The sequence below is a fragment of the Mycteria americana genome, chromosome Z (genome assembly GCF_035582795.1).
Source record: "Mycteria americana isolate JAX WOST 10 ecotype Jacksonville Zoo and Gardens chromosome Z, USCA_MyAme_1.0, whole genome shotgun sequence".
Taxonomy (NCBI): domain Eukaryota; kingdom Metazoa; phylum Chordata; class Aves; order Ciconiiformes; family Ciconiidae; genus Mycteria; species Mycteria americana.
The window spans coordinates 18648045-18672885 of record NC_134396.1 but is presented as its reverse complement, the minus strand read 5'-3'; the positions used below and the strand labels follow the sequence as shown (position 1 = coordinate 18672885).

General features: G+C 40.4%; 1 protein-coding gene across 6 annotated transcripts in view; it reads right to left on the bottom strand.

The window, feature by feature from the left end:
* Positions 1 to 19997, bottom strand: part of LHFPL2 (LHFPL tetraspan subfamily member 2) — a 124106-nt gene extending 104109 nt beyond the window's left edge. For all 6 annotated transcript variants that reach the window (XM_075526424.1, XM_075526425.1, XM_075526429.1 and 3 more), the window contains exon 1: positions 19814 to 19997. The gene's annotated coding sequence lies outside the window, so the exon portion shown is untranslated. The remainder of the gene's footprint in view (positions 1 to 19813) is intronic.
* Between the last annotated feature and the right edge of the window lie 4844 nt (positions 19998 to 24841).

The following is a 24841-nucleotide window of genomic DNA, read 5'->3' as shown; positions in this document are numbered from 1 at the left end:
TCAAGTAATGCACCAACTGTAATGCTGCAGTTCGATTTGCTCCTCATAGAATAAACTCAACAGCCCTGAATACAGTGATCAGGACAATCACACCCATGGGGCAGAGTCTTGGGTTCTTTTAAACAAGATTTGTAGGTGGCTCCTCTTCAGTGTCCAAAGATTGAAGTCATCTGTGAGGTGAAACAGGACCAGACTAAGTTCTGAGAACAGAGATTATTATCCCACCCTAATAAATTAAAACACAAAGGATTAGTGTAAAAAACAAACTGATATCTTTGCATATTTGGAACCTAATACAGATATACTGTGTGTCCTAGAAATGAACAGACATCTAGAGTTTAATAGGTGGCACTGGGAAGCATTCCGAGTTGCGTGTCATGGCGGGCAAAGAGATACTCTGTGAGTCTCTTAAAAGTAGAAATCTACTGTACAGCTGCATTCAGCAGCTGGAGGCCAGACTTTGAGACCCAGAGGCCCTCTGGCAATTCTGTGCTCTCAAATAGTTCACAAAGAAAGTGCCTGGATGTTCCTCCAGAATTTTATGACAACTGAAAACGGGCATGGGGCAGTTACTGCTGAAAAAGGGCTTTAACAGTGACTACATCAGCTAGGCTGGATTGGGGGTTTTAATTACATTTCCAGCTTACAATTTGCATTTCTGCACATGCAGAATTATTTCTTCTCATCTATGTGATCCTAAGTATATATATAATGTATAATCTTGATGGGTGAAAACCATATATTTCAATTCATTTCCTCTTACCCTGCATAACACCTCTATAAACTGAAGTCAGATCTCTATTGGCACTACAACACTATCACTGCCAAATGGGTAGTCTGTCTTTCAACAGTTTTAAGAAAAGCCATTTTCTTTCATTTTAGATCAACAGATTCATATAAACTTAACAAATATATAGCTAAAGGCTGTCTACAGCTATTCCTAGTTATTAAAATTTCCAGCATCAGTTCCTGTTATAATTGATGCTGATATTTTCCCATAAAGTTAGTAAGCGGAGGTTTATAAAGAAATGGAAGATTACATCTCTTAAATGCCAGTCAGCTTCTGAGACAACTTTAAAAAGACCCCAAACTCTCATCAACATGAACTCAACACTGCATAATGGCCTTAAAAAGAGAAGGTCCAGACAACAATAATCAGTAATCACTCCTGAAGAGAAAGAGAAGTAGATACAATGCTCATAGCATTATTTAACGTACTCTGGTTCCTTTTTTTGTTTTTTAAACCCCCAAAAATGGTGTCCTGTCACACCAACAACTACAGTTCTCCTGAAAGTACCTGAAAGTATATCATAGACAATTCATGGTGTAACTGTTATCTAGGCTCATCATGTTTTTAAGAATTGGAATTTGTGTCTTCAATGCTATATTAAATAAATAAATAAATAGATGGAATTAGGCTTTTGCAAGTGATTGAAAATTTATTTTCCAACCCAGTTTTACAGAGGAAAATTCCTATTCACCAAGTACTCAGAAAACCTGACTTCAGCTAGGTCAGTATGATGAATTCCAGCCTCTTCTGAACAAAATCAAACATTTCCCAAGCTGTGTCTAGCAGTTCCTTTCACAACCCTCTAAAGTTGAAAGGCAGGGCAGCTCTGCAAAAACGATTTCAAGCAACAGACAAAAGATGAGCACTAGCTTTTCCGTTGGTCATTCTGAGATTAAAGTTGATACAACATATGCAGCACAACCCCCAGCTTCAGTATGGAAGTGGCCATTAACTGTTTTGAGGCTTTTGTGCCCTGTTTGGTACCGCATGACCACTTCCCTGTACTGGACCCCCTCTCCAAAGCTGCTGATATGCAGTCTCAGAACTTTCTTCTTCTATCAAAGTCAGGCCAACCATTAAAAAAAAGGATAACACCACTGTGATGTAGCCACAAGAAGTACTGATGTAAACGTGACAATTTCTTGCTCACCAATCACATTCCTAAAGGCATCTTTGTCTTTCAGGATGGAAAAAGAATAAAATTTAAACAGTTCTCCATCAGGTATGGGAGATTAATGAGATCTGGATGTCAAAAGTTAACCAAAAGTGCCACACAATGGGACCATATGCCCAGAGCACACGAATGTACAGCATACACACAAAGACCATATGGAAAATACATTAGCGTACGCAGCACATAGGTCAGTATGTGCTTCCTTGATAACAGCAATGATCTCTTAAGTAAATAACATCTCTCTCCTTTCACTATTATCTGCACTCATTTCTTTCTCAAATGCTCAACATAAGCTTTATTAATTGACTAAAGGAATAATAAATACAGGCTCAGAGGAACTGTCGGGGCAGGAGATAAAATAATTCAAGGTACTAAAGTGAATATGCACTCTTTTGAAGCAAGTATCTTCATTTCAGCTGAAACAAGACAGACAGGCTCCCTTTAACAGGCATGTTTTCAATACAAAAATCAATACTTGAAATTTTATCTAGAAACTGACACCACCCAGCCACGATGGCTCAAATTTCTGCTGCCTTGTTCCTGTTGAACCAAAAGAAACTTCAATTTCGAATCTAATTTTGCATCTTCATCTGTTTATAGGAGGAAAACAAAGATACTATTGGAGCCTGTTTTAGAATTAAACCAAATCAAGTGTTACAAATTTACAGAAATTGTTTTAAATGATCATGTTAAAAAAAAAAATCCCTAGCTATAAATGAAAAGACCAACTGATACTGTACATGTTTTACTAATCACACAACAGTATCCCTCAGTGATGTTTCTGAATACTGAGGTTTCTTAAAAGCACTTTTTCTCAATAGCAGCCATGCCAGAATACGGATGGTTGAGGATTTGGTTGCTTCTTTAAAAGTCAACCAATTCAAACCATTCATGCATTTAAAAAGCATAATAAGTCAACAATGCGATGAAAAAATAACTGTAAAAAGGGATAAGCTAACTTTGCCTTTAGGAACTAATTTTGTTAATTTTTTTGTAACATTCATCTCTTTAAAGTATTAACTATAAACGCACAAATTAAAAATAAAAGCAGACAGCATCACAGAAAGCTGTCTAAAATTGTGAAGTATGCAAGTGCCTCATAATTTCAAAATCTGCATTTACCATAGATAATTAATTTAATAAACCACACTTCTGGCAGTGTGCCACAACCCACCTCTTCAGGAAACACCAGAAGAATGTATGACTATGATGTGGTTGGTCCCCGAGTTATCTGAAAAGTATACTGTGAGCAGTACTTATTAATTCGTAAGAGGGGATTTAGTTATGAGGTTTTGGAAAAGGAATGGAAATAGCTCAGCTGTTTCTCCTGTTGAAAAAAATTTGCATTAACATTTCCCCATTTTTTTAAAGCAGAGGTCATATTTGCTTGTTTTGTTTGATGTAGTTCATTGCCTGTTGGTTACATTTAAAGTTTCCAATGAAAGCTTTTATAAACCACCTCTTCACATCATCACACATGAAAGACCAGGGACTTTTGTACCAGCTGTACCATCCCTATCCAAAATATACAAGTCCCCAGTATTTGTCCATGCTTTTAAGATAAGTGACTTCAAATGAGCTTGATCTAAGAAAAAGGAACTGCATGGCTATGTGTGGTGGATGTTCAATGAAATGGAGCATGCAGCCGTTTGGCTACTGCAAGACATACAGCTTCTCAAATATTCAGTCATAAATAACTATATTTATACAGACTCCTACAATCAAAATGTATAAATCCCAATTAACATAACAGGTACGGTGTGACCTCTGGCTTCATGATCGGCACGTGTCCTCCGGTCACATGGCCACACATCCGCAGTGGACAAGTACCTGGTTCTGCTGCCTGGTGGGACTGTGGAGTACTCATGAGTGAGGGAGATGGGGACAGGATACAGTTTGCAGTTCATCCAGCTCAGTGCCCTCTCTCTGCTTATGACTGATAGGCCTCAAGAAAGAGAGGAGATGAGAATGACAGGCACAACAACATTATTACAGAAACTGAAAAAGAAAATCATAAATGGGGAAAAATAATGGAAAACATGCCAGTTTAAATGCCTGAAATGGAAAAGTTTCCCAAAGACAGAGAGTGAAAGGGTTAACTACAAACCTACACATCTAAGTATTGCAGTAACCCTCCAGGTTCTGTATATTAAGGTCAATATTCAACGAATATTTCCATCACAACTTCTAACACAAGTTCAAGAACTAGTGAACTTTAGCACTAATGAAGCTAAAGTTCATTTAAAAACAAAACAAAACAAAACAAAACCCATAAAAAGTTCTTAGAAACTGGAGATAGGGAACAGACAGTCTGGTCAGTCTAGGTCAATGCAAGACTGCTCATTACAGCGTTGCTTTCTGAACAAAGCATCCTATTTCATTTTATCGTATCTGACTAACGCAATTTTTGGTATTTGACAGGAAACAGTTCCAGAGAAAATTATTTCAATACACAAAGTAACACTGACATACAGCCCACATTTTGTTCATTTCATCCTATTATCACCTTGCTTCTTTGACCTCATTTCACCACTGTTTAACAAAGCCATTAAGAGTAGTTTTGTTTTCCTCATAAATCATCCCACCAACCCTTTGATCTTTTTGACACCTTCTTCTTAATTCCTTTGATTCTGTCAACATCTTTTCATAACAGGTACCTTAAACTGACTGCAATTCAACCAAATGTAAATGTACTCCAGAACAGAGAGGCATGTTATAAAACAGGGAAGAAACACTTTTTCTTTCCCCCCTTTATTGGTCCATAGAATATTTTTGCAGACAAGTGGAACTGATCTTTTTTCATTACTACCTCAAACTCAGATCTTATGTATTTTCCTATTTCTTTAAATATTAACAGTTTTTATGTTTCTCAGACCCCTTTGCTTTTTAGTTTAAACTGCATGGCTGCATAGTATTAAATAACATTTTTCAAGTTAAAACTCAATATAGTGTTTTTCCTGCTGATATTTCATTTGGCAGGCTTGACGCTGAATGAGGGATGATACTATGATGTCTATCTCCGCTGGTATTTTTTTAACAGATTCCTGTCCTAAGAAATTATGTATTAGTTCTGCACAAGAGTGAATTGTGAGTTCTACAAAATTATTTATGAAATCATGTCAATTATGGTCAAATAATACTTTTTTCACATGTCCAATCAAACAAAATTAAGACTCTGTGTGTGTATGCAAGACTCAAAATACATCTCAAAAGTTAACTATGTAACAAGCAATCACATTATTATAAATATTAAATATCATAAACACTGCAAGACACAGCCACTTGCTTTTGTAATATTTTCCAGACAGTGCATGTGTTTAAAAATTTAACTATTCACATATTTAAATAACTATCTACCTTGAACTGGAACCAACCAATGCATAGGCAGTGAATCTTCCAGCTGAGCTGAGCAAGAACATTAGTATACAGACAAATAAGTGAAAGGGAGCCAAAATAACTTCCCTCTAAAGGCAGAAACTCATTTAAGCATATGAAAAAAACATAATCCTTAGGGAAACTAGTTTATCTTCTGTTTCTGAAAGGATATAATAAATAACACACACAACTACAATGTGGGCCATGTCCAGGAAATCTGTGAGGTCTCTTGGACCACACACTCCCTCCAGAAAGTCACACGTAGTAATGGTGAAACAACTAACGCTCTCAGGGCAACGCTCAGATCACTTACATATGGCTAGAAAAGTAGAGACATTCACCAAATGGTTACCAGCACCTCAAGAACTACTACCACTGCCAGACTGAACACTGGCTATGCCAGTGGCATTTGAGGATGCAGGAATAGCTACAGGCCTCTGTACGGGCTTGCACCCCCAAATAATTCAAACGTGACAGGAGAAACAAATTCATTTTTAGACAAAGTCTTCTGTTGACCACTTCATTTATTTTTTTAAACTTCAAGATGCAAAAGCTTTCAGAACTGCAGAGCTCTCTGAGCCACAGTCAGCAATCACAGCAGTGGGTACAGATCGTCTTGTGCCAGCCTACAAGTTACAAACATCCAAACCTCCAGGCAAATGGAAAGGGAAAACCAACTACTTCCCGATCACGTTTAATTACAGGAGAACAAATACAAAATTTTTCATTCAACAGTTGCTTCTCCTCCAGCTGGCTGACAGGTAAAGAATGTCTGCCCTTTTTAAAAACCAAACATATCCTATCTTCAAAACAAGATAGATTAACTAGGAGCCATTCAAAAATTTGTCTCTCAGCAAAGCCATAATCCAGGGGGAGGGACCAACTATTGAATCATTTATTCCACTGTGAGAGCATGCAAACTTCATAGAAAAAAGGAAACAAAAGAAAAAAAAAGATCAGGCTCCTGCTGCATAGATAGGTTTAGGCTGACTATAGCCATATATAGTAAGTCTACCCTTTAAATCCTTATCTCAAACAAAGACACACACAGAAAAAAACCCAAACCTAAAATAAAGTATGCATGGAAAAATTAAGATTCAAATCTTAAAATGTGGATCAGCCTCTAGTCACTGAAGAAAATACTGAGCAGCAATTTTCATTCCTCTCTTGGTTCATAAACAAAGACTATTATTACATTATTCAACCATTAATGGAGTTAACAGCATGCGCATGCTAAAACGCAAGAAACATTTAATTTGAACTAGTTAAATCCAGGATCAAATAATTTAGAGTTATATGCAAAAGCAGAGTGGTACTGTACAGCAAAGAGACTTCAGGAAGTTGCCAGTTACAGAACAGCACACAGAACCGGTGGGTGGATATATTTATTATTTTTTAAACAGGACACTAGTTTCACTGCAAGACCAGCAGACAGACTATTTCTATCATCTGGTAATGAGATACACACAGATTAAGAGGTACGCTGTTTGCTTCTCACAAGCAAAACAGAGATGTCCATGGTGATCAGAAGACAACAGAGCGCTCCCTGCCCTGAGCAAGGAAGCTCACAGAAAGCTGTTGGGGAGAAAGGAGAGAGCTGTGGGTTTTTCTCGGAGGAGCCCAGATTTTGGAGTCCATCTGTTGAGCCCTTGCACCCACCCTTGCACTGTCACTTAGACCTTCTGCCTGCTCCTCTCTTTATGAGGACAATGCCCTGCACACAGAACTCTTGTAGACATCTGTGCATATGAAGCCAGTGCTTATTTGTTACTATTTCATGTAATGTTTTTAGCTATTCTTATCAATTACAGTTCCTTTAGAAAAAAACAAACACTTGACTGTACCTGCTTCCTCTCTGAATAAGGAGATACATAATGATGTTTTGAGCTTCTGAGACTTTGCAGGAAACCACGGGAAACTAATGTTAAAAACAAAACACTGTTTCCTAAAAAAGGAACAGGAAATAAGCTTTGTATTTTTGAGAATTTGACTGAGGAGGGGCACATAATGGTCCAAGTCAGCCCACAAAAAATAATATTGGATAATTTTGTTTTCCTGTAGATTGCAAACTGCTTCACTATGCTTTTCAATGGGGCTATAATTGCCTATTCATCATTTATCAGATCGGCATCTTCCTGAAATGGGCTGTAATGTCTGAGGACCTTAGAGATAACGTGGAGTATATTATGTGTGTTTGCAAAGATGGCTACACATATATTGCTCCCCTCAGCTGATGAATGGTGCCTCGGCCCAGACAGACAGACGCAGGTCTGATGCACTGGATTTTAACTAACCTGTGCTTATAAATAACCTTTCACATTATCAGATACAGAAAAACACAAGTGAGTAATGACAGCATTGCTTTTGATCAGTCTTCTTTGTTCAGGCTTTCCAGTAGAGGAAGGTACATTGGAAAGAGACATATTTGTTTTCCAAATTAACTGGCTTGTCTGATGCAAATCTGAACTCTTCATCCTCACTAAAGAAAAAAAAAATTGTACTCAATAACATAATGTATTCTACTTAGTCACAAGAGCAAGCAGGAATGGAAAGTGAACCAATAAACATCAATGCCTGCAAATGTAGACTGTCCCCTGGCAGAGAACTCTATGGCCATAGATAAGGATTCCGAATGAAAAACTGCAAATGGAAGATTTGTTAATTGGTTATTAAATAATTTTTTATGACGTTAGAACTTCTTGTGCATTTGAGACAATTTCTGACATGTTTAGGAATTGTATAATATAGAATGAAGAATAAAATAGTGTCTGACAACTTTGACAGATATGTCTTACTATTATTATTACCACGCTCAAAATTTTAACCATGATTATTGCAGGAGGAAAGGACAGCAGTAAAGACTTCTTTGGATTATCATTTAATTGATGATGTCCCTTCCATAATCTAATCTGCAAAAAGAGTGTTTAACGGTTTTCTCCTAAAAAGTATGGTCTGGTTACATAAAACCGTAGAATTACATAAAAAATGTAGAATTACATAAAAAAGAAGAATCACTATCATAGGTACTACGTCTGAGGTCAATGATCAATCGATCGATTGATTGATAGCTAGATACAAGGCCATTTTTTCTTTTCTTTCTTTTGTAGTATAACTCAATAGCAAAAGGCTAAATGGAGAAAAAACATTAAAAATATTTTCTTTGGAATGTTTTCACAGATTGTATCTAAAGTATGAGCCCCTCGGATGTATTCCCTGATTCTCTGGCAAAGAACCTTGCACTATTCTTCAGCTAAAAGGCAGACTGCTAGATATCTAAACAGTAGCTTCATGTTACCTGACATATTTCTCAGTATAATCAGTTAATTACATGGCCAAACCTTCCCCTGTCCATACAGGAGAGGTATTTTAGTCCAACAGAAGAGCTAGGTGACTTTCCTGTCTAAACAGAAAACTTATCTTCCTTTAACAATTCCGAAATACCCAGCTGTGATGCTGTTGACTATGACTAATTGCATTTGGCACAGCTTTAATAAACCTTCAGAGAAGACAACTGTATTTGCTATATGCAAATACATCATCAGTTCAAATATTTGCAGGTATCAGATGATGATATCTGAACATGAGAATAATTCTGGGTTTTCCTACAGTTTATTGTTAAGGTAGTTACAAAACAACTCTGTTGTAGTAACATTAATTAACATTCACTCAGTGTGCAGAGATCAAAGTAGCTACTATATACAAACACCCCAACAATAACAAAACAGCACTCACAGTTATTTACAACAAACTTCAAAAGTCTCACCTACACAAACCGAAACATTGCCATTCCTTCCCCACCTCCAAAGCCACATATTTCAATAAAGCCCACTTCGGTATGTGAAGTAAACTGTACGGCGTTTCAGTATGATCAATCCACTTCAGTAGCAGACATGGGAACAGACTACAAAGGCTCAGGAAGGAACTTCCTAATACCTGGATGCTCCTTGCCTCTTTAACCCAGCCTCCACTGCAGAAGCACAGGATAACCTAGGAACTCAACCACCGGTAGGTAACATGGAACAGTTTAATACCTGGTACAAAAAAATCCCTCTATGGCAGTATAATCACTGCACAGGCTTTCCACCTCCAGGCAAAGTTACTTTCCCCCATGCCTCAGACCACAGAGAAAAGGAGGATAAAATTGTTTATTTGGTATTACAAGAATAGAGGAAACGTTTAAGTGGTAAGACATGAAGAAGCCTGCAGATACAGTCTGGAGTGAAAGGCATTGTTAATTTAACCCCCATAGCCACTTTGGAAAACCCAGTGAAAGTGTGTTAAATATATTAATACATGACAGAAAAGTAAAGAATGCATGTGCAACACATGGCTGTATCTTCATTAATGCCAGATTACCATGTGGTACACTACCATCTGGTACGATCACCACGCAATACAAATTTACCTCTGAGCAGGTGCGGACACAATCACATTTCTGTCAAGTTTGCCAGAGCGCAGGATGCTGCATTCATGCTGACTTCATGACAGCTGAAGAAGGACAACAATACCTGGTATGGCATTGTCAGAATCTTAGAGAGATGAACAATATCTGACAGAGCAGAAAACTTACTACTGTAAGGTTAACATTAAAATTTGGGCTGATTAGGTATGTTTACATGAGATGTTTGCATCATGTGGTTATGGGGTTTTGATCTGCTGCTGAGTGCTCTGAAGACGTACCATTGAATCAACATTCTAAATCAATCCAGTAAATCAGTGTCTGTAGAATAATAAGTAACACAGCATCCTCCTCCCTCTATACCGCTCTGTCACCATCAGAGATCCAAGAACTTTCTGTCTTTTCTCTAACTCTGCAGAGAATTTCACACATTTTGCGTTCATGTCAGCAGTTAAAATGTATCTATAGAGAAAGGGAGAAGGGCAGAGAAACGAAAAACATCCATATGAAATACAATTTCACACACGTGTCAGAGAAAATAAATCAGAAAAACCAAGTTAGGATTACCGACATACTGCTTAGATTGCCTAAACGAGACAATATGCATTATCTCATCTGGCAGTTTAGCATGACTGAAATGAAACATAATTTGTAGTTGACGCCAACTGGCAGGAGACAGACAAATGTTCATGGTAATTTTTGTGTTTTGTTAAAAATGTACTTCTGTCTTAAACTGTAAGGAAAATGAATAGGAAGGCTTTTGGTCTACAAAGTACAAGATTTGCAGATGCTACCCTGAGCTTCTAACTCACAGAAAAATGAGTCTTGAATTTTTACAATTTAAAAAGACAAATCTGAAATTATGCCAGGTCAAATCTTCTACCCAGTACCCCTGTTTCCAAGAGCAGCCAAAAGCAGATGTCTGGGGAAGAGGATAAGAATAGTGTAAGCGTTTAGTCATACTTTCCCCAAATACTCTCCAGTCTCCAATAATTTGCAGCTCAGGGAGTTTCAAAGCCAGAGGTCATGCTTATGTATTTAATACTCCCCTACAGGCTTTTTCTTCCATTCATTTTGTCCAATCTTCCTTTGAATCAGTATAAGTTTTCAGTACCCATGACATCCTGTAGAGTTACACAACTTAATGATATGTGCATGAAACAAAACTGCTCTTTTTGCTGCTCCAAACCCAACACCTGCTAGTTTCACTTCCATACCCATTAGTTCTTGTACTGGGAGAGACAATGAACAACTGATCCCTATCATCCTCGCCATGCCATTCATGTTTTTATAAAACTATCATCACATCCCCAGTTGTCTCTTCTCCTCACCAACTTAACTGTTCTTTGTATGGAAGGTGTTACGCATCTCTGATTGTCCTTGCAGTGAACAGAAAAAGCAAAACATGCACTTAGTCTTTCTACTATGGCCTTACCTTCCCTGAATGTTCTTTTTATTCCCACAGACTCTCTGTAGCAGACTTCCCGCTCCTCGACTTATTCCTCAAATTCTTTTCTAACTTGCCTTCTTATGAACATTTAATTCTGCCAGAGTTTGACCTTTCTGCTTTCCACTTTCACACACAACTTGTACTTTAACTACAGCTACTACTCCTGAAAGTGCATTTTTCAATGGGCTTTGAATATACAATGAACTAGTATTCATATTACACAAACAGACAAGGATGGATGCCAACAGTTTCTTGTGAAAATATTTACCTCCATCACCTGTAAATTAATGGAAAGACTTGAGGAGAAAGGAGGTTTCCCTCTGAGCATTAGCATCAGCATGAATTGCTTTCCCCAGTCCACAGGGCTACCAGGAGTCTGGTGAATTTTTCTTTCCACAGATCTTCAATACACATGGCTCATTTAAATCACCTGCACTACATGGAAAATACCTTGTCCTAAAATTTTCTCTCTCCTCTACATTTCTTTCCCTGAAAAGGATCATTACAAGCAGAAAAAAGAGACTTAGTTAAAAATTTCTGCCCTTTTTTTAGGTAAGATTTCCGAAGAATATTTGTTTCAGTATTTTCAGGATCTGTATGATGTGATAAAGTAAACTATTCTATTACCAGTCAATGTTAATCTAGAAAAGGTAGCCTGCTTATTGGAGGAAAAGATGAGAATTCAAAATGACGAACTGGAGGAATGACCTGAAAAAAGTGTGTCATCTTCAGTAAGAACATGTACAAGATGCTACAGTTAGGCAGAAATAACCAGCTGTAAAATGATCAGTGAGAACAATGTCTTAGAACATGTGTCCTTAGATGACGATCTGGTGGATCACAGCCTGACCATGAAAAAGAGTCACAGTTCTGCAAAAAAGACACACATCGTGTCAGTAAGTATGAAGAGGATCCCATTCCATTTTATTCAACATCATTAAAATCTCAAGTGGAATACAGTCTTAACTTGGAGAGAACAAAATAGACGTGAAGTAATGGAAGATAACCCAAAAAAAAGCATCAAAAATAACTGCTGTACAGAAAACAGCACCTATGAGGTCAAAGAATTGAGCTTAAAGAAATAGCAGGCTATGATAGTTAAGAAGAAACATAATAAAACACATTGTAAGAAGAAAAACAATTATTTGCTTTGTCCAAGACAGATGTAGGATGAGCAGTTATGGTGTTAAATTGCAACAAGAAAGGTGTGAATTGGATAACATGAAAAGAAAATTTTCTCATGGTATGATGATGTAAGGGAGACTGTTGAGTTCCTTAGAATAAGTCATAGAAGACGGATATGGATGATCCTAACCTGAGGCAGATGAATGGACTAGATGACTTCATAAGGCCTCTTCCAGTCCTTTATGATCTTTTCCTTGGGACCTCAGGCAGAATCTCTTCTTTTCAGTGACTTAACAAAAAAAAACCAAAACAAAAAAGGTGGGGGGTGGGGTGGGGTTACAGGGCTGCCTTGGAAAAAATGAGGTTACAAACAACCTGCTCACACATAAACTATTCATTCAGACCCTTTCCCTGCCCAACTCCAAGAAGCCTGTGGAAAAAAAGGAAGACTAGCAGCCAAGAGCTGGAGAAATTGTGCTGAAAGCGTGGACTTCTGTTCTCTGACCTTCCCCAGGCATTCTTTAAATGTGGCTTGGAAGCAGATGCATAGTATGCAGAGTACAGTGCATATGTGCATGTGCAACACTCCTGATGCACCCTGAAAGCAATAGATTGTACAGCTACTGTGCAATACATGCAATGTGCAACAGAAAAATTAGGTAAACTCTGCTGGTATGGGCTCGTCAAGTGCCAATGAATTAGAACATTCCTAAGGCTCTGTTTAAGACTGGACTTTCACTCTTTCACATTAACATGCCCCATTCTTGCCCTGAGCAAGCTCAAGAAAGGCTGGATATTTCTGTACTCCAAATTTGGCTGCGATGAAAGGCAAGCTCTAATTCAAGCTGTCAGGGCTGTCATGGAATGCGGTCTGGGTCACTTAGATATAAAGATTGGTTGAAGGTAATTACACTGATTTTATGCAGTCATGATCATGACTAATGACTGAATAAACATGTATGCGCAACACAAACCTCTTGCACATTTCTGCAAACTGGATACCTCTGCTAAATTATCTAGCATCTCAGCAGAGCAATCAGCTGGGCAGTCTGTGGAAAATCTTGCACGCCAGCTATCATGTACTATGTCTATTAGTAGCTTAAAGAAAACCTAAAACAGAGAGAAAAATGAGATCTTTGCTAACTCTTGAAAGGTAAACCATACTAGAGCAACACTGTCTTGAGAAAAATCAATGCAGAGAGAGAGAGGAGACATAACACTGCATGAAACTTTCTATTGAGCATAAAACTATAATTTCATTATCATGCCAAACTTGGCCCACCACTTAATGTTGGACTTGTAAGTTAAAACTATTTTTTAAAAGCACAGAAACAAATCCACAAATATGACTGAATTTAAAATTAACATATGTGCAACTAAGCTCAACATGTAAAAACCATAAAAGAATACATTACCATATTTAGACTAGAACTTACATTTGAAATTTTCTTGTAAACTTTAAATTATTCTGACTTGCTTGTGCAGAATGATGCTCAGATTTTATCAGGTGTCTGTTCTGAAATAGTTAAAATTGCTAAAATCGTCATGATGATCACGTATACTTACTGCCTTATTTTGTGAAAGGAGTTCCACAGAAGGCTGAGAGCTACAGTATTTGCATGAGATACCCGCCACTGTTTTTACAATTCAATACGTACTATTCATCAGTGCTAAATAGTTGTGCAGAAAGATGCTGCCATTCTTTGCACACAAAGAACTCTCTCAAGAAATTCTGTACAAATCTTGCTTTAGTAAACTCCAGACATCTGACAAATTGTACTCTTATCTGTAGCACCTTCTCCTTTACAGGTACTTTACTGGAGGAACAGTAACTACATTTACAGCACTGCATATATATCACTTATTTAACATTTCAGGGAAAAAAACCCAACTACCTCTATATACGAAAATATTTTTTGTTACAGCTTTTCCTTCATGAAATTACTGTTTGCACAGGACATATCAAAGCAATATGCACGTGCTAAGACACAGAACAAGAGTACATAACCATTAAAATAAAGCTTCTCTCAAATGCATTTGCCAGCGTATAAAACCAGCGCAGTATCACCACTACACACTTTAGTGATGAGGTCAGGTTTTGACAAATTAAAGTTCAATGAAAACTCTGAAAAACCTGTTTACAATGATCCGAGACATAAGCCTTGCAAGCTGCAATTCACTGACCTATGTAAACTGATTTGGCTTTCAGATAATCTCCTGGTGAATACTATTGCAAAATCTATAAACACAGATGGCACCAACTGGCACCCTATCTGCAATCTCAATAGAAGATCAAATACAGAGACTGAATTTATCCTCCCACATCACAGGTGATTCTTTCCAAACACGTTTAAGGGATTATGCCTGGAAGCTTAACGAAGAAAGTTCTGTCACAGCTATCCAAAGTCTCAGCCATCCTGAGAAGCCGCACTGCTTGCATGAAGCTGGTTTAAAAACTGTATGGCTTTTAATAAACCGATGCAACATTCAGTTCAGACCAGGCCCAGGTTATAATTGCTACAATTATCACGTTGACGATTTCTGTTAGCAGTAAACTTAAAACATTTTTTTTCTAAAGCACCGTAACAGAAGAACCTACTTGGGATCAAAAAGAATCCTGCAAGATGAAAAGGCCAACAACCTACAGTCAAACTTTAAAATAAATATCAATTGTACTATTAAAGCCTATTATATGATTTTATCTACAAAACTTACTGTTATTCATCTGGAACAGAGTGACAGCATTAATACTGGTTTTGGTGAATTGTCATAAATGATGCATGAGAATACATACAATGTATGCAATGTCAGGTGTAGCAAACATGAAGGTCAATTAGTGAACTCTAAAGCTAATTCCAACCCAAGACATTTTCACTGGTAGGATACCTTGTATAAAACATGAATCTAACAATACCTCCACAGTCTTTAAGATAATACAGACAGTATTAAGACAAAGTAATTTGAAATGGAGCATTGACACCCATGACAAAGGAGGCTGTACAGGCTGCTTCAGCAATATTGCTTCATTAATCCTTTCTGAGCAATAGAAGCTGTATAAAGGTGAAAATGAAAAGATCTGAAAATCAGCTTAAAGTAAGGCGTCCTTGTGCATTTGGGTTCATGTATTATAGTCCTCTCACTGGCTGCAACATAATATGATGCTTTCTCCAAGACATGTTTTCCCTCTTTTTATAGTATTTCATCTCCATGGTTTATCATTTAGTTTAGCTTTCACCATGGGCCTCAAAGAAACCTTCAACCAACAACATTTAAACCAACATAAATAAGAAATGTTTTAAGGAACAAATATCACTGCAGCACTCTGCTCATGCAGCTATTAAACACTCTGGAATCCTCCTCTCGCTTCTAACTTTACCATACAGCTCCAAGCTGAGAAAGATAGTATGATAATGAGGACCAGAAGACAAAGAAAACTGGAGAAATTAATCTTTAGCAACAGACTCTGATTTTTTTGTTAATTACATATACCGAATCAGAAACTGTATCCTATTGATTGTGTGAACAGCACAACAGTCTCTAAATATCTTCTGCTGTGATTTATTTGTGCTCAGTCACGGAAAAGATAATTGCCCAACTGATACATGTATTCCCCGAGTTCAGAATTTCAGATATATTCCTGATCCACTCACGTAGATCAGACACATTTGCAGTCATTTGCTTGCTTTTGCAGCAAATTTATAATTTATTTATTTTGTCATTGTGCATTTTGTTTTCTTCAGAATTACCTTCCACAAAATTATCTTCTAGGAAAATATTTCTAGGAAAACTGATTATTCTCTGATTAACTGGTGTTGAAATGCTTATCTGTGGTCTATGTCTGACCTCCTGAGGTCTAAACATAGGGAGAAACAAAGGCAATTAAAAAAATTTAAGATCTCAGATCAGCAGTAAAATATTTTCCAAAATGCATTAACTACTTTCAATAATACAACATGAAAATGACTCAAACTATCTGCTTTACTTAAAGACTGTTTAAAAATAAAATAATAGAACTGTTGTTTCCACAGCTTTCAGAGCTCTCACCATACCTCCACAACAATTTGAAAAGACAAGCGATAACAACACTAGTTTTTTATCTGGGCTTTACAAAGGCCCTACATTCAGCTTAATTCCAGTTCCTCTGTATGTAGGGTGATGATTTTGGAAGGACACACCCTGTTAGTTCCACATTCCAGGGCAGATTTTAGGCACCACAACCTGGGAGAATCCTGTCAATTTTTGTGAAAGCTGGAAAACCAGAAGGGAGAAATAATCTAAGCAAAAGTCTTTGGCATCATTTTAACAGACTTGTCAGCTATGATCACATCAGCAATTGTCTCTGCATCAAAGAAAGGGCTCTGAGAGCGAGTAACACCTTCCAGACACTCACCACCTCTGCCCTTGTTCCTAAGTGACTTCAAAATGTTGACACCCCAAATGATTTATTCCCTAGGCAGAAAGCAGAGAAATGGGAATTGTTGTGGGGGAAGGGAGGCACTGAAAACAGAGAGGAAAGCGGCACATGGGAAGACACAGAAAGCCCCTGTTCATGGGGAAGGAAGGAATGGGGACACAAAGTGGCTTCTCTCATTGCCAAAAGCCACCAGCAGTTCAGAAGTCGATCTTTGCTCTCCTCCCCACAGGCGGGATGGTGCCAAGGGTCAAACAACAAGAGGAGCCGTGTGTGCTTGTGCCTGTGCATGAACGCACGTGTGCATAGGAAGTGAGGACAGTTAGGGGCGGCACAGCAGCCATCCTCACCCTTGCTGCCAGCTTCACCAAACAGCTCCGAGACTGGTGCATGGTGAGGGGGAAGCCCAGCTGCTTTGGTGGGGGCTATTCCTACATGAAGAGACTTTTTCCTTTTCCTCTTGTAACAAGTTGGCTTTAAGATACTGAGGGTGAAATTCCTAGAAACTGGCTGCTGCCTACAGTGGATAAGCAGGAATCTTATATCAGCTAGGGGCTGCCATTCCGTGTTCAACACATCTCCTTGTCACAACCACCGCTTCTCTTTTACTGGAGAGCCCTCCAACTGGTACTGAATGTCTAACAAGGGAGAAGCTTCTGGAAATACAAATTTTTATTAATAATAATTGTGTTCTTCACATCACTCAGAAAAATAATGAATCCTCCTTTTCATGTAATTATTATTTAAACAATAATGTCTACACTGTACACAAAACAAAACTTTGGGTTTCTTGCCTGGTGCCGGCTATACAGTCACCTGCAGCCCAACCAGGTTCTGCTGACACAATAGCATATAGCACTAAATATGTCATTGTCCTACTGTATTACAGAACACCACAAGCAACTTTCACAGCTACAAGCTAAAACATGAAAAAGGATCATGGCAATTACTGGCTTCCTTTCAGTCTTTGCCGGCAGTATTCCTGATCCAAACTTACCAGCCCAGCACAATCAAGAGTGACTTAGAAGACATGGAGGAATATGCTTTAATTATATAGGATAAAAAAAGCACTACAACATTCTTATACAGAAATGCCACATCCAGTCCCAGTGATTTATACTCTTAAAAGCAGATGACACACTACTGTTACTTGCCTGACGTGTGGGTACATCATCACGCAAGCATTTCCCAGAATGCTTAATAAAAACAGATGATTAACTGAAAAAAGATAAAGTAGGCAATTTCCTATGTACTGATTAAACACACTCCATGACCCAGACAGAGAAAACTTGTGAAGAAAGTAGCAATGTGATTAAAGCTGGAGTGGCTGCAACTAGCATATGCAATGAAAATCGAGGAAAGGTCCCATGAAACTGTGTCTGAGAGAAAACCCTCTCATTAACAACTGTCCTAACAGAGCAGACTGATGGTCTGTCTATATCCTGCATCTAACAATGGGTGGACATGGAGAAAATACTCAAGAAAGTGCCAGAGATTAATTGGGATTGTATTTTTGTAGCATGCTTTATTCAGAAAAATAAATTGGAACATTGATTTTAGTGTCACTGACACCTTCTAATACGCACTCTTTGTGCACATCATATGTTTAGGCCTCGATGAGTTACAGCTCTGTAAGGCTTCTGTGACCAAAGCAAACTCCCTCTAAACAACAGGGCTCCTTGCAGGTGTGAGCTTGCGCAGCCAGAACCCACTGCAGGACTGGGACCAAGCAGACATTTTCATTAAGGTATCTGTAATGGTGCCTAGGAATGTTTCCTTAAAAAAGCCAAACCTTTTAATTAACATATATAATATTTTCTTCTAGATGAGGTCAGCTAGAGCTTTTTAATTGTTTTCAGTTATTCCTAATAGCGCACACACGCAGCGTCTCATCTGCTTACTTCTGGCTCGGTGTAAACTTACTGCAATGGAGCAACCCAGCCGCCCTGCCACCAGGTATTGGCAGCGCACGCACTTGTCCGGACACAGAACTGCCAGCTCACGTTGTTTTACTTGACGTTGCTCCACCGCACCCGCAACTTCTAAATTATAGGATTCAACCTCAGCAGTGTGCTACCGAGTTCCTTTGAAGCGACACCTAAACTACCAACAAACTTTCACTGGCAACTTGTGCCATCTACTTCTTGCCCTTCGCTGAAGGGCCCTAAAAAACAAAATACCCTCACCCCCCCTCAAAAACCGAGCCCAGAAAGGCAAGGAGAAGGAAGAACACGTCGGCGATGGGAAGGCGCCAAGGTGAGCTTTGAACCCTCTCTGCCCCAGGCAGCTCGCTGAGGAGACGAGCGGCCCCGCCCGTCTCCCCACAGGAGAGGCCGCAGGTGCCGCGGCCGGTGGGTGCAGGCCTGGCTGGGGGCAGCCCGGCTCCCGCTCCGACTCATCGCGCTCCCTGTCCCGCACGAAGCCGCCAGGAGACCCCCCCTGGCGGGCGGCGTCCCCGCCGTTCCGCCCGCCGCCCCCGCTGTTCCGCCCGCGACCGGCCTCCCCCCCCCCCCGCCCCGCTCCTTACGGTGCTTCCCGCAGAAGCGGGTCAGGAGGGAGTGCGGGAGCCCCCGCCGCCCTCCCCGCGGCGACCGACACCCTGACGGCAACCTCGACCGCTAGGTGCTGCGTACGTGTGCGGGGGGCACTCGGTCCCAGTGCCGCCGACCCTCGCCCGGTGCCGGGCGGCGGGAGCCGCGTCCCGCCGGGGCTGGCTGCTTGGCGGCACCTCCACGCTGGAGGGAAAGGAGGCGGGAGGGAGGCAGCCCGGCAGCTCTGGGCGCCCCACCGCCAGCGGGGTCACGCCCTGGTTCTCTGCTGCCCGCGGGGAAGGGGCGAGCGGGTGCCCTCCCGCCCCGGCGGACGCAGGGCGGCTCTGGCCGGCGCCACAGCTCCGTCCCCCGCCGTTACCTCCGCGCGGTGCCCCATCCCCCCGCGGCCGTTTCCCGGCCCGTCCTGCGGCTACAGCCCCGGCCCGAAGGGAGCTGCAGCCCGGTCGCCGCACGGGCAATGAATGGAAACGCGCCCAGCGGTCCCCGTCCTCCCTCCCGCTCATAACTTCAGCAGCGGCGGCGCCGCCGCCGCCTCACCTCCGCCGGGCACTGGCGGCTTCTCCGTGCTGGGGCTCCGCTCCCGCCGCCTCCGGCCCGCGCCCCGCCGGGCTCGCCCTCCCCTGCTCCTGCCGCGACCATGCACCGAGAGGAGGAATTGGATCCCGGCGAGCGCCAACCCGGCCGCCCCCAGCCGGAGGAAGGGAGGGAGGGAGGGAGCCGCGGCGAGGGGCGGGGAGGGCAGGGACGTGGCCGCCCTGCCCTGCCCAGGACCGGCCCCCTCACACTGACGTCCCTGCTCTCACACCGCCGGCCGCGACAGGGTGCCCGTGCCCGGCGGGGGGAGTGCCCGGAGCAGAGCCGGGCGGGAAACGAGCGAGGAGGGAGAGGCCCCGTCCGGCCCGCTCCGGGCCCCGCCGGCATCTGCCGCGGCGGGGCGGGCACCCGGCACTTTCGGCCACGGGCGGCCTGGTGTGCCCGCCGGTCAGTGTCACAGCTGTCCCACCGGGCCGGCCACAGGGGAGAGTCTCTGGAAACAGTCCAAATAAACGCTGACCTGCCATCCTGGCGGTTTAAATAACGAACGGTCCATCTGCCCCCTCCAAAGGACCCGACTAAGAACTGGCACCGGCCTGCATGACTGGCAGTGTCAGGCCCGGTATTAACTGCTGCCTTTCTCATCACAGTTAATCTGCCTCATTGGACCTAGTCGTGGAGGACGCATTGAATGGAAAGCGGGAATGTAAACACCAACTCCCCCCGTTTCCCAACATTTCTCTTAGTCTAGACCTTCTGAAAAATGAAAAATGCAGTTAATACTTACACAATTTACATTGCAAGAAAACGTCTCAAAAATTGTCTGCAAAGCTTCTGTTTTCGAACTTTTTACCCTCAGAACAAATAATTTCCCACCGGTCTCCCTTTAAAATCCCAGTTAACGCTCTTCCAGTTTCAAAGCAGCACCCTGATGACCCAGCCTTTTCAAGAACTTTGTAATTTTTAAAGTGTCTTAGGATGTGTAATGCTAAGCACATACGTGTCTACTAGCAGCTATACTCATTTAAAGCATCTGCAGAGAAAATTACGGTTTAGGCTCGGACATGTCTCCGCATGCCTCTGCTATTCCCTGCTGTTGTGCCCTCGTGTAATACGCTGATAGTTGCAAATGGATGACAGGTGTCTAACTTCATACAGCTCTTCTCAACGTCAGCTTCACTTGCTAGATTGGAACTGGCTGTTGCAATAGATAAAACCAGCCACTAAGTGGGTCAATAAAATGAATCACTCTGGGTATCTCAGAGACATAAATGAAGTGCTACACCAGTGCAAAACTTGATTTGCCGCAGCTAAGGCTGTCCTCCTCCTGGGGAAAAGCAAGGAGTTATCTTTTCACAGCTATCAGAACAGTATCTTTCACGAACACTGCATTTACTTGAAGCTATGGTTTTGGGCTGAATTGTTCTTTCACTCTGATGATAAAGAGTGATTGCGGGCTGGTCCTGTTGACTGCTTGGGACTCCAAAGTCTTCAGCTGTGCAAGGGCACACTCCATCTGACTGGGTCCAGTTGCTGGATCTGTGCCTTTTTAATTGGTGTCCGCTGCTCAGAAAACCAGAAGTCAGTTAATTTTTTCCCTAAGTATGTAGGTTTAGGAGGAAGAAACAAGCACAAAAACCCAAGCATTATGTTCCTGTGGCAGAAACATTAAAAACACATGCAGCTATCTACACTTACTGTAAATAGAGCCTATGTTTTCGTGTCTGATTATTGTCCAAGCTTGTATCCTTATGTTACTTTTCCCCCTTCTTTCTGGACAAGTCATCAAATGAAACATTCTAAAAAAGTTTTATTAGAGACATTTTTGTTTGTTCCCATTAAAGACTCTGAAAATTCATTTTCGACAAAATAAGGGTGTCTTTGTAAAGCTGAACTCTCTGTGACCTCCGAGAGCAGCAATTTTAACATACAATAGGAGACAACTCAATAGGCCTGTCCAAAAATAAACATCTCTTTAAAGAATATTTTAACCCTAGAGACTTCACCCAAATAGAGCAGTCACAATGTTACTTGATAACACAAAATGAAAGTAATAGATGTATTAATTTTCAAAAAGCTATGAGACCTTTTGCATTCCAGTTTTTGAGTGCAGTTTGAGCTAGTGTCTGTAATACATGGCTCTACTACTTTCGGATCAGTGTTTCCGAAACAGATAAATGCCCCATGCCATTTCAAAAGGATGTGTTAGAACCATGATAGTCCATCACTAATGTGAAACCAAAAAGTATAAAGCCTGCATTGCAAATATTCTTGTAGCAAAGATCAGTTTTCTCACTGATCATCTATTAACTCCTAAAAAGATGAAGTGAAGTGCCTATTGAATTAATAAAGCTTACCTAGAATGAAAGGAAATAATTATTAATGCATCCCTGCTATACTCATTTATGAAGTTTGCTTCTAAACATAGACACCCATGTATGTCCAAATCACATAGAAGTCTCACTGCAATTAATAGATGGGATAAGGAATGATGTTGTGATGGTTGCTGTGGTAGTGGATCCACTGGCAGCAGCAGCCTCTTCTTCCTCCTCCATTAATTGTTTAAAAATTGTTTGCTATTTAAAAATACACAGCAGGAACAGTTACGCAGGAACACTTACATGGTCCTGCTAGTGGCTGGCGCTTGTGTGCAGGCTTAGCCATTGGATAAAGTAATTAACTATTGGCAATGATGACACTGCATAATAAAAAAATGATAACCCACTGAACATTATGATAAAGTTTTTAAGAAACTGATTACAGACTCACAGTATTGCATGTAATACAAAGGACAACCATGGCTTAGAACATTTTAATTTGGGCTATCGGATAGTCCGATCCCATAAGGTGCTGTCTGGTCCTCAGCACAGATTGTTACAGATACTTTTTACCATATTACCCTGGATGCAGAAACTTCTGTGGCAAGCTTGGCATGTCAGGTTGTGAGGCTGAATGACTCTGAGGTTAGTAAACAGTCACAAGCAGGCAGGTTTTACTAGGAGGTAGGAAGCAGCACTCTGAAATCCCCTGATCTGGCCCTGAAGACCAAGGATCGGGACCCAGACAGATCTAAGCACAGCACATCATTTTCTTAATTTGAAATGCTTATTTATTTGGAATTGGTGTGAGGAACTTGGTATTTCCTTCTATCAAAGTAGCGAGGTTTTAATGCTAACTAATTACTATATCGGCTTTGATGTGCAGCTCTAAACATTTTTATTTTGATTATCTGAAACCCAACTGCACAAACAAATAACTCATCACCAGAACTTAGCACATCTGCATTATCCAAACAGGAAACAGAGACGTCAAACAAGCACATTGGATTAAGTAATATATGAGATGGAAAAGATGATATAATGGTTTTTCCCCTTGCTCATAGATCTTCCGAAGTATTAACTTTGTAGGCATTCATTTGTTTAGACAGTTTTCCTTCCTAAACATTGGTTTACTTATAACCCCAGATAGTAATACCTGACATCATTTTGATTGATCTATTTAAATTCTCCACAGACTGTTAGAATGAAGGATTATTTTACCCTGAAATTTCCTGAAGTTCACCTGAACAAATACAGCCTTGGATGTGGCCCAAAAAACATTCTCTGAAGGTTATAAGAATAGAATATAGACAGGACAGACAAAACAGGATAGCAGAAAGTCCAACCAAAGAGGCTATGACATCCAAATAACTAGCAAATAACATATAGGTTAGAAAGTAGAACAGACACTATTTGGCTCAAAATGAAGCTCTCGCTTAGTCTGTGAATAGTCACTGGAAACTATTAAAGATATTGGAGAAGATACAAAAATGTCTATACGGTGCCTACAAAAAGCTAAAAATGAACAAAGGGAGTATCATGTATACATACTGCAATTAGAAGAAGTGGTTAGACTAAACAGCAAATCAATCTCAACTTTATAAGTTTCAGATATATTCATATTAGATTTGTTCCTGATTGTATTTACTTTCCTGGGTTTTTTTTAAGCGGCTGCTGTTCCAAAACCTTCTCACTGCAGAAGACTGGAATACATTTCAATATTCTATTGAAGTGAATGGTCTGACTATACAAACACACAGGGAAGAAGCTTATCGGAGAAAAATAATGTTGGAAAAAATGCTAAAATTGGAACTTGTCCTAAGAACTCCAATGAAAATTGAAAGAGAGGAGTTAAGGAGACAGAAAATGGTGGGAAACATAAAAAAGAGAGGACTCAACTCTGGAAGAGTCAGAGGGAATTGAGTGAGGGCATGGGTGTTATTTTATTGCAGTTTGTTTGTTCTTCTACCCCAAAGAAAAGTAAGATGTAAAACATCAGCTGAGATAGATCTCCAAGAAAATGTATCTTTCTCATGTAATGCTTGTTTTTGTTTACAGCTTCAGAAATCTCAGTCCCTGTAAGCACTTAGTAATGACATTTAATTTTTCAGTAGTTCATTCCTCTAGTGTCAACCAGCATATGGTGTTACAGAAAAGAATCTGATCCCTCTACTCTACAGCCAGTGACAGTAGGGACAAAAATAAAAAGAAGGACATTTGAAGAATGGGGAAACCCATCTGTTACAACTTGTTTTACCATAGCTTGTAGGAACCTTGGTCACGGATCATACTCACACTGTACTATAAACACAGAGTAAAATGAGGGCGTCCTGGCCAGAAACATCTTACACTCTAAGCAAATCAGACAAAAACCCCAATGCCTAGGCGCAGACAAGCACAAGGATGCTGAGAACTACATAACAATAACAACTACATTTTTGTAGCATTTTTGGCAAAAGTATCATTAAAAAAAAAAAAGCCCTAAATCTATCATCACAGATTGTTTGTAATATAATGGACACTTTGGTAGCAAATGAGAGATGAGAAGAGGCTGTGGTTAAGCTTAAAAGGACATTCAAAATTAGCACCTTATGTTGTAGATAATAAAAAAAGGGTGCAACAGCATCCTGAGTGGATAACAGCAGTATCATATTGAATCTATCAAGTTCAGAGAAAAGGAATTTTATAGACCCAAAATAAAGTTTATGTGAGA